The 11,515-nt window shown below is 42.4% G+C and overlaps 1 pseudogene; it reads right to left on the reverse strand.

Moving 5' to 3' along the window:
• Window positions 1–285: 285 nt before the first annotated feature.
• LOC102002662 lies at window positions 286–699 on the reverse strand (annotated as a pseudogene).
• Between the last annotated feature and the right edge of the window lie 10,816 nt (window positions 700–11,515).

The following is an 11,515-nucleotide window of genomic DNA, read 5'->3' on the forward strand; positions in this document are numbered from 1 at the left end:
TTTCTTACTTCTTTATGTCCTTACTTCTTTCTCCATGGCTTACTGTGTAGCTGGGTGGCTGGTCCCTGGTGCCCTTCTCTCCTTGTTCTCTTGCTCCTCTTCTTCCTCAGTTTCCTTTCTGTTTGTACTCTCTGCCTGCCAGCCCATCCTTGATCTTGCCTTGCAATGGGGCGGTAGGCTCTTTATTACACATCAGGTGTTTTTGTTGTTGTTGTTGTTGTTGTTTCATTTACTTTTACTATTTCATTCATGTCAGAAGAGAAACTGGACATCTAGTGATGGAAGTCAGAGAGGAGACATAAAGACAGAAATCCCTTTGGCTCCTTCTTCCCTAGGTGGAAGAGACCTTGGGTTAGCAGTTTCTGAACTGAGTGGACTTTCTAGGTAGGCGGTCCCCACACAGGGCTTTCCTGTGACTGGGTCGATAACTCCGCCAGCTTTGAAAATGAACTCAGCCAGTTCATGTTTCACATGCTTTGATCCTGTGACGGGCAGAGCTCTGAGGAGCACAATGTCTCCGACACAGCACTGCTGATGGGCATGGTGAGCAAAGGAGGTTTTCCGCTTGTTGAAGTACTTCAGCAAGTAGGGATCCAAAACAAGTCTGGTCGCTCTTACTTTAGCAGTTTTAACCATGGCTGTGCCAATCACCTTCCCCACGACCCATGTGGCATGGATGGATGTAGGGATTATTGACATTATGGGTCTCTGAGCACCTTCTGGATTCTACTACTTGGTCCCCAGCAGTAGAAGCCTGGGGCGCAGCGTGATGCTGTCACATCGGACATCAGGTGTTTTAGACAGGCAAAGAATCACAGCATCACAGAGTTAAACAAATGCAGAGTAAACAAAAGTCACACACCTAAAATAATATTCCCCAACAGTTTGCCTTCACATAGATTAGAGAACTATGCTCCAAAGCCTTCCAATGGAGGGGAAAGACAGGTGTCGTGCATATGTAGCCCATGGAAACTTTCGGAAATAAAATTATTGTGAAGTTATATTTGATATGAATGACCAAATCAGTTTGTCTGTGGTAAGATCTGGCGTGGGATCTTTTCAGAAGAGCCTTCATCATTTCAAACCAGCTTTCACCATAACCAAACTGCATTTGAAACTGACACTCTCCGATATTTTATTTCTAAAGATTTCCATGAAACATATTTTCCTCTATGATCATGACACTTCTGGGCATAATCTTCCATGAGTTGAGTAGTGGTGTGGAGGTCAAACAGCAACAGCATACCAGGAAACGAAGAGCCAGCAGGGCAAACGCCAGCTACGGCTTGTTATTCCCAGTGCAAATACAGTGGAAGGTCATTCCGTTGGGGTTTGTTTTGAAGAAAATGTATTGATTGGCTAGTTCCTCACACAGTATGCACTGTGAGTGGGTAGCACCTCTCGGGGAGGTCACATAAACATGACACCGTTTAAGGATATGGAAGGAAGTGTGCTCGGACGTGCAGAAGACAATTGCTAAACAAGCTCTCCTTTGTCCTGTTGGCGTTTGACTTACCCCCCCCCCAAAAAAAAGATATTAAAATGAATAAGAAATAAATAATAGAATTTTTCTATAAATTAAAATGAAATAAAACTCCAATTATTATTGAGTAGACACTTTCTAGCAATAATATTGATTTTTCAGAATGAAATGCAAACTTAGAGACACCAGTTGTGAGGGAAGAGGAAAAAGACACTTGCTGTGGAGTATCCTGTTTGGTGTTTCACAAATCCAACCTAACTTCTCCCTGCCCCTCTGACGGGGAGAATTCTAACCTGCTCCCGGCCCCGCCCCATCCTCTAGCTTCCCTCTGCCTGTACAGAGGGGGTCAAAATGAACTGGGGACGGGTTGAAGTCTGCATCATTCCGTTCCATTCTTCACAAGAAGAAACGTACACGAAATCATTGCTAAAGAGCAAGAGATCCCACGGAGAGCGTTTAAACAAGAACTCTTGATCAGAACAAGATCTCAACACAGAACAAGAACAGATGGTATCTGGTGACCTCGGCAAAGCCCCAGAAGTGTGCCTGCTTGCTTACCTGGGAGCGAGCAATGAGGGAGTCTTAGCTTCGTGCTTCAGGAAGCTGATAAGGAGACTCTGGTAGGCTCTGAAAGAAATTCCTATGCTGAGACTTAGCCCAACAGAGGCGCTTCGCGGCACCAGATCTCACAGCAGTACCTCAAACACAATGTTCCGGTTCTGGAGGTCCCTGAATTGATCACAGCGTTCAGACACAGCAATTACTTGCCGAACAGATCGGCCTGGCCTTAACGGCAGAACCTGACCAACAGAATGAGGAGCAAACACCACGGATCTACAACTGATACATTGGACACTGGTGACTTTAGACGTTCCGGGTCTGAGGAGGGCTCCTAACAAGAATTATACAACTGAGACTTTTGATATTTCTATGGTTTGCAAGATGAGAACAAGGGCACCTTCAAAAACTTTTAGACAAAAGGTCTGTAAGGACAATGATGATTAATTTTCAAAGCCAGCACATGTTATATCTGATACACACACACACACACACACACACACACACAAAGAATAGTGCTTTACATAGCACACTCTTGAGGTTTGGTGTATACGTTACACCAAGAATGTTCCAAACATATATTAAGGCCCCGTATGGATACTATATGATGAATAGCAACAAGAGGGCTTAGGGAGATGGCTCAATCAGTAAAGCACCTGCTAAAAACATGAAAGCCCCAATTTAGATCTCCAGAACTCATGTAAAAGCTCAATACGGTGACGTCTCTGCAGCCATGGTACTGCAACCTGGAGAAAGACAGGCCCTGGATGTCAGGGCTTGTCTAACCAGTTAGTGAGTTTCTGATTCAATGTGAGACTGTGGAGATGCAGGAAGGCCCCTGATGCCGACCTCTGATCTATACACATGCACCTATTGAAGCAAGCTTGGGTGAGTCCTAAATATCTCTGTGTTAGAATTCTTTACCTAGGTAGGTTTAGCATGTACCCCCAATTAAAAACCACTGGCTAAGAAGGGTTAATCTCCAAGGACATTGAGATTAAGTTTTAAACACAATGAGCGATAATCTAACTATAGGGTTGTTGACTACCAACATCAAAGAATTAGCACCATTCAGATTAACATGGAACCAGAACCAATTCATATTATCTCAGTGTTCCCTTGAGGCTTAATCATGTGAGAGCACTGAAAACTTTCCAAGGAATTCTCACGAACTACAACACTTCTGGAGTAGTATATTCATAACATTTTACTTGTATGGATTTAACCAATTAAATCTACTACGTTTTAGTAGAATTTACCTACAAAATTGTAATGCATTTAAAATGACAGACAATCCCTTTTTTAAAGAAGATGAATATAAAATTAAAATATCCGAGCACTATTCATAGTCCTTAAATATGAACATGAAACCGAACTCATCTTTGCTTTGAAATAAATACCAAATTAGCAGTCCTCCCGAGGGCCACGTTAGAGCTCTGCAGAGCCGCCACTAGAGGGCACTATAAACAGACTACAGAATGAATCCCCTAGACCTGGACTTCCTGGTACAGTTCTCACCTACAGCTTTTGCCTGAGTTTTTTTTTTTTTTATTTTTTTTTTATTGAGGATTTCTGCCTCCTCCCCGCCACCGCCTCCCATTTCCCTCCCCCTCCCCCGATCAAGTCCCTCTCCCACATCAGCTTGAAGAGCCATCAGGGTTCCCTGACCTGTGGGAAGTCCAAGGACCGCCCACCTCCATCCAGGTTTAGTAAGTTAAGCATCCAAACTGCCCAGGCCCCCCCAAAGCCAGCACGTGCAGTAGGATCAAAAACCCATTGCCATTGTTCTTGAGTTTTAAACAGTTAATGATAGAAGAAGATATTTATCTTTGAGTCCTGGTTGAGTTCTTCCGCCATATCTAGTTCCCATAACATCTTCATCATTATGATTTAGGAGATTCCCACCAGGGTTGAAAATGTGCAAAGTAACATTAGGAGACTCGGCCTGAGGGACACCAAACCAGACACTTCGCCTCAGGTTTCGTGTACTCCGAAGCTTTCCAAATACTTAATGATGCATCACCAAATTATAGAATGACGCCATCTATGTGCTTATCCTGAGATTTAACAGGGAGATACATATATTTATTTTAGTTTTTATAAGAAACACATTATTGGAGGCTGAGGAAATAGCTCAGTGGGTGAGTGTTTGTTGTGTAAGCATGAGAACTTGAGTTTGAATCCCCAACACCCTCATTAAAAAACAAACAAACAAACAAACAAACCTGGCACAAGGCGGTGGTGGTGCACATCTTTAATCCCAGCAAAAGGCAAAGGCAGGCAAATCTCAGTGAGTTTGAGGCCAGCCTGGTCTACAAAGCAAGTTCCAGGACAGCCAGGGCTACACAGAGAAACTCTGTCTCAAAAAAACAAAACAAAAATGAACAAAAATGGCATGGATATGCAAGTAAACCCAACATTGGGTGTGAGGGGCAGAAACACAGATCTCTGTTGTTTCCTGGCCAGCAGCCCAGCTGAAACATCAAACTTCAAATTCAGTGTGAGGTCCTGTCTTAAAGGAACTGGGTGATGAGTGATAAGTGATGATAGCCAGTGTTTTCTGGTCTCTGCATGCACACATGCGTACACACACACACACACACACACACACAATCAATCAATCAATCAATCATATTGTAGAGTAGATGAAAACCTTTTGAAATTATCTCATAGGTCCACCCATTTCCCTTCTTCCCTACTTTTAACAAGCTCAGAAGGAACTACTACTGAATGTTGATACGCGTCCTTCCCACCCTTACAGAGACGGCCCTCCATTCATATTAATTAAGGTCATCTCTCTATGTCTGTGGAATTAGCAGCATGGTGTCAACTAATAAGAGACGGACCATTAGTTAAGGAAAAGCACAGCTATACTAAGGAGGTGCAGGCTTTTTTCTTGTCACTCTCTAAACAATATGTCATAAAAAACTATTTATATAATATTGAAAATGCGTGAGATATTTTAAGTAGCCTAGAGATAGTCTAAAATATGTGGGAGGATGTGTGTGGGTTATACACAAATCATATATGTAGGTTATATGCATATAGAGATTTGAGCATCCACAAAGGGTAACTACAAGGGGTCCTAGAACCAACTCCCATGGATACCCAGATAAATGTGCAGTCTATTGTTATGGTGCCAGAGGCTCTTGCTTTCCTTCTCTTTGGATTGTTTGCTTTATCCCTCCCACTGGATTGAAATTTGTATTGTCTTCCTATTCTTCCAGCGCTTTATTTTCAGGTCAGCATATATTCCTCAGGATCTTTTAATATGATCTCCCAGTCCCCATTTTTCATTCATTTCAAAGCAATCTATTGCATTTCTCTCATCCCCTCTCCTTTTAACATTATTATCACCCAACACTCATAAATTTTTCATTCCACGTTTTCTAGTATTGGTAGTGAGAGGAGCATTTCTCTTCCATAGCATCCTTCTTTATGTTGCTGGAAATCCATGAATAACCTCCTGGCCTTTCTTTCAATCCATCTGAATATCATTACCCCTTTCATTTTTGCAAGGCATGTTTAGGGTTTTGTATTTTCATTATGTCTTTCTACCTCCTGTGAACACTGTGCTCCATTCTACCTCCACTGGAATGGAAACAAATAATACACCTGCGATGGTCTGAATAAGAATGGCCCATATGGACTCATGAGTTTGAATGCTTGGTCCCGACTTGGTGAAACTGTTTTGGGAAGGATTAGGAGGCATGGTTTTGCTGGGAGTGGGCTGAGGTCTCAAAAGCCCATGCCAGGCTCAGGTTCTCTCTCTCTCTCTCTCTCTCTCTCTCTCTCTCTCTCTCTCTCTCTCTCTCTGCCTCCATCTTTCAGATAAAATGTAAGTTCCAGCTACTGCACCAGTGCCATGCCTGCCTACCACCAGCTCCCTACCATGCTGGTCAGGGCCGGATTCTCTGAAACTGTCAGCAAACTTCAATTAAAGGCTTCCTTTTTAAATGTTGTCTTGGTCATAACATAGTGTCTTATCACAGCAATAGACATGTAGCCAAGCACATCCTGCTTCTTCCTAATCTCAAATCCTCTAATATAAAGCAAGCTTCCTTCCCACTTGCCCACCAAAACCTGTTTATTTCTTCATTGTGATTTCTATTATATCTATAAACAATTTCCCCTCTTCTTTTCCTCTACCTAAACACTGTTCTTCCTAATTCTATTCGAGAATCAACTTGTGAGAACCTCTTGCCCACTACTCCACGTCCATCCTTATTGCCTGAAGCTCTTGAAGTCTGTTACACAGTTTAACATCGATTACGGAAACTCGTAAGGCTTGCATTGAAGGATTCCCAACTCCTGTCTTGAAAGACAGGATCTGTCATTTGTTGACTCTTTTATTTAACTGATGGATGTAATACATTTTAAAGTGGAGTTCAAGATCCAAACACTCTAACAATTAGATACAAAGCCCCTGTAGTATTTGTAGAAATTTTTTTCTGGGCTGGCTTCATTAGTGGCTTCCAGGTTTCTCTCTTCTGTGTCCTCCTATTGCTTTTATAGTCTTTCATACGTCCAATGACAGTGAATGCGCAATTCTCCATGTGCCATACATTGTGGAGAGATGCGATACAAGGACATGGGGCACAGAAGCCACCCAACCCTGTCACACTCACGCATCGGGTGTAGTACAACCTGGAAGCAGCTGTCTGAGTGTGTAGCTCAATTCAAGCACTTACTAGCCATGTGGCTGTGTGATTTTGGCAAGTTCTTCTCAAGCCTTAGTTTGCTATTTACACAATAGTGAATGGAGCAGCTTTCTCTGAGATGTTTCACTAGAGAGGAGAAAATAAGTCGAGGCGTGGGTCTCCAGTTACTCCACTCGAGACAGCATATGGCAGTCTGCTGACAAGGATATCATATTTCAGAAGGGAGACACACATTGGTTACAGGGCTTCTTTTTTTTTTTTTTTTTTTGGTTTTTCGAGACAGGGTTTCTCAGGCTGGTCTCGAACTCACAGAGATCCGCCTGCCTCTGCCTCCCAAGTGCTGGGATTAAAGGCGTGCGCCACCACCGCCCGGCTGCTTACAGGGCTTCTAAGCTGGAAGATTGGAACAGCCTGGCTCCACCTTGGCACGATCAGGACCTGGAACTCAATAGTGGTAGGATGGGGTGGCATTTTGCCACAGCAGGAGTCAGCTTAGCGCAGGTGGCTGGGGCTGGTGCCTGCTGGTCTCTTTGTAAGATCAGGAGGCTGAAGTAGAAGCCAGCTGTGGAGCCATCAGCTCAACTTTCAAGCCTGGGAAAACCCCAGCTCCTGTAAGAAGGGTACTCAGGATATCTGGGTTTGAATCTCAGTTCGGACACCTGTTAGTAAGGCAAGCCTGACTTTCAGGTTGTTCTCTGTGAAACTTGGCAGGTTGCCAGGCCTTCTTTTCTGGAAGGTCAACATGTAGGGAATCATTTTTAGACCAATTAACACTCTCGTTTTTCATCCATGACAGGGATGATAATGGTCCCTGCCCTGTTTGGGTGAAGTGAATTTTAATTGTTTATATAGAATATGCATGAATAAGGCCAGCGCATGTGAAACCCTCAATATTAATCTCTTGTATGTGAGAATATGATTTTAACACAAGCACATTTTAAGTGATACCATCCTACATAGAATCGAGGTAACCAGAATTTCTAAAACTGTACATCTTTATCCACCCACGTTGGTATACCCAAATCTTCCAATACAGATATTTTGAATCTTGTATTGCATATCTTCTTTTTTTGTGTATGGTGGTTTGAGTGAGAATGATCTCCATATTCATATTTGAATACTTGGTCCCCAGTTGATAGACATCTTTGAGAAGGATTAGGAGGTGTGGCATTGTTAGAAGAGCTGTGTCTCTGGGGTCAGGCTTTCAGGTTTCAAAAGTTCTTTCTCTGCCTCTCTCTTTTTTTTTTTTAAGATTTACTTAGTTATTGTGTATACAGTGTTGACACCAGATCTTATTATAGATGGCTGTGAACCACTGTGTGGTTGCTGGGAATTGAACTCAGGACTTCTAGAAGAACAGCCAGTGCTCTTAGCCTCTGAGCCATCTCTCCAGCCCATATCTTCTTACTGGTCTCCCTGTCTGGTTTCTACACTCTGCATTTTCCCCCTAATGTAGGTTTCTTCTCATCCCCACACAGATCTACCCACCATCCAACTTGATCCCCAGAATTCTTCATGAAGATTTGTCTTCCTGGGGGATTCCAGGTTGTGTCCACTTGACACAGCCAGCCAATGTCTCCTGCCATTGCTTATGGTGCTACTTTGTTTGTGATATAACACATAAAACTTACCTGAAGATCAGAGTGTGGAGCTAAGCCACTAGTTAGCCATAGAGGCCAGGCAGTGATAGCACACACCTTTGATCCCAGAACTTGGGAGGCAGAGACAAAAGGATCTCTGTGAGTTCAAGGCCACCCTGGCTACATAAGTTTGATCAAGTCTAAAAGAGAAACAGAGCCAGGTGGTGGTGGCTCACACTTTTAATCCCAGTACTTGGAGGATGGAGACAGGAAGGATATGGCTGGGCAGAGAGAGGAATATCAGATGGGGGGGGAGACAAAAGCACATGACATTCAGTCTGAAGATTCATAGAGATAGGACCTTACTACCTTGGTTCTGAAAATTTTGTAGAGGTAAGAACTAGTGGCTCGCTGTTCCGATTCTCAGATTTTTCAACTTTCAGCCCCTAATATCTGACTCTAGGTTTTTGTTATTAAGACCAATTAGAAATTGGTTACAATTGTTCCATGCACCTCCTTCTCAGTCAGTATAAAAACATTAGCATGCCTGAATTCCCAAAAGTGGTTGTTTTCTGAGAGAAGCAGTTGAGGACAGCACCATCTTTCTAGGGTGCCAGCATTTGAAAAAAATCTAAGGTCTTTCCTATCACCTCTCAATTCCCATGTATTCATTTTCCAGATATTGACTTCTAAGTAATGAGTAGATATGTCTGGTAACAAAAAGAAATTACACGGGTCATTATAAGGCACATAGGTGCTCGGGAATAAGACAAAACAACTTTGCCATTATCTTAATTGGGATTTCTATTGCTGTGAAGAGACACAATGACCACAGCAACTCTTCTAAAGGTAACATTTAATTGAAGAGGCAGCTTACAGTTTCAGAGATTTAGTCCATTATCATCATGATGGGGAGCATGGCAGTGTGCAGGTGGACATGGTACTGGAGAAGGAGCTGCTACATGTTGATATTCAGGCAACAGGAAGTAGACTGAGACACTGGATAGTGTCTTGAGCATATATGAGCCCTCAAATCCCGCCCCCAAAATGACGCATTTCCTCCAACACCCCCACATTTACTCCAGCAAGGCTACACCTCCTAATAATGCCACTCCCTTTGGTGGTCCACTTTCTTTCAAACTACCACAGCCATCAAAGATGTTATAACACACAGGAGACAAGATACAACAGCATTCATAATACTCCTTTATCTTTAATGTCCACAAGATCTGAGTACGCATCTCTTATTTCACTCATTTCTGTTGTTTTATTTTATTTAGTCTGTCTTGAGGTCTATCAATTGTATTTATATTTTAAGAGAAACAACCTTGACTTTGCTAATTTCCTCTACTGACTGCCTGTTTCCCATTAATATTTTATTTCTGCTCTTTCAAAAGTTACTTCTTTTGCTCACTTGGGGTTTGATTTGTTCATTTTTATGAATGGGTATTAATTATTCATATTGGTGAGGCTCAAACTGATGCTTCTACACATCCCTTATAGTCTGTATCAACTTCATTTTACATCCTCCAGTTCCCTGCACCCTTCCCAATCTCTCGCCATTGTTATACCATGTTTAGCTGACTTTTAAAACTTCAATATATAAAATACAGCATGAGGTACTTTAAATTAAAAGTTAAATTAGTTAAAAGCTCTTTTAGTTTTCTTGAACTGACTCCTGTACAACTTGTTGATAGCCTTTTTATCCCTTACAGCTTTTCTTGTTCTTTTAAAAATGTAATTGATTTCTCTATGATAGAATATTTCAAACACCAAGAAATATGATCATGAATGAGAAAGGAGTATGTAGATGAGACACAAACAAATGCCATGTTTCGGCCTCTACCATGGGCCAGGTGCTAAGCTTAGGAAAAAGGGACAAAACCTACTTCTTTGTGTGCAATGTAATTGGAGCCTGACTCTGCAAAGCTCACACTGGTAGAGCAAAAAGGTTCCAAATGTCTGTTTCTATATTTATTTCGTGCATGCATTTTATTCAACTGGCCTAACCTGCTGAACCATTTCAAAACAAATGTGAGACATCGTGACACTTAATCCTTTAATACTCTAGCATGCATTGTAAAAAACACCCAAAGCCATTCATTCTCTGATAATTACAGCACCATTATTGCACCTAACAATTAGTGATAATTCTGTAATCCACTCAGTTGTGCTTTTAGTTTCCCCTGGCTCCCCATCCTCAGATGCCTCATCCACTCCTCTCGGTTTTGGGCTCCGATCCCTGAAAGACTGACTTCTCCAGACTGCCTCAACCAGGATTCCAATGAAGGTCAACCGATGAGAGGTGTCCATAGACACCAGGAGGCAATAAGGCACACTAGCAAGAATCAGGGGGCTTGGGAGCAATTGGGGTGGTTCTCCTCTTCCTCCCCACCCCAAATAGTGATATGGTATTGGCTGCATTTACCTCTCTATCTCTTGTTAGACAGCACCTGTTCAGTAACTACTGTGGCTCATCACTCTTTCTAGCTTGTTCCTTTAATTCTCAGAGGGGCTGATGGTGGCTTCTCTGCCAAGCCATGGAATTGTCACCAATGTACCGCTTCTTTTCCTCCTGCCCATACCTCTCAACAGTCTCTTCAGGAAATGATTCAGGGCTGAGTTCATTGAAGCTTGACATCTGTTTCCTGCAAGACCCTGCCTCATATGTGAACAGTTCATGCCTAAACAGTTGTGATCACCGACGTGTGGTTTTTAACTTTCTTTTTTTAACCAACATCCAATCAAGGACCTTGTGTAGGATTTATTCCTGCCTCTAGAGTGTCCTAATCAAGACTCTCCCTTTCTCTCTGAACAATCGCCCCTTCTTTTGCCTGATCCAATTGTCTAGCAGAATTGCCCGTGCTGAATGTGCCCAGGGTTTCCCTGATAGTGTCAGTTTGTTCTTCTCTTTGCGTCCACTTTAGCTTGAATCTAGTCAAACCTTTAGATATTACTTCCATTTTAACCCTGGTAACCAGATTGTGGGTCATTTCATATCATTCATAAAGTATTATTACAGGACTCACATTGTGGTAGTAATAATGGAATCATTGGATAGTAATTTCAAATTACCAAAAGAGAATAGCCATGTTTTCCCATTGTGACTGGAAAAGAAGCTCCACTGTGCTGTTTACCAGAAATCTATAGAGGTGGTACATCGATGGGCACAAATCTCTGGTTCTCTGCGCTCTGCCTGGCTGTTGTAGCATCCGTTATCTATCCTGGCCTAC

This window comes from Microtus ochrogaster, chromosome 19 (assembly GCF_000317375.1).
Source record: "Microtus ochrogaster isolate Prairie Vole_2 chromosome 19, MicOch1.0, whole genome shotgun sequence".
Lineage (NCBI taxonomy): Eukaryota > Metazoa > Chordata > Mammalia > Rodentia > Cricetidae > Microtus > Microtus ochrogaster.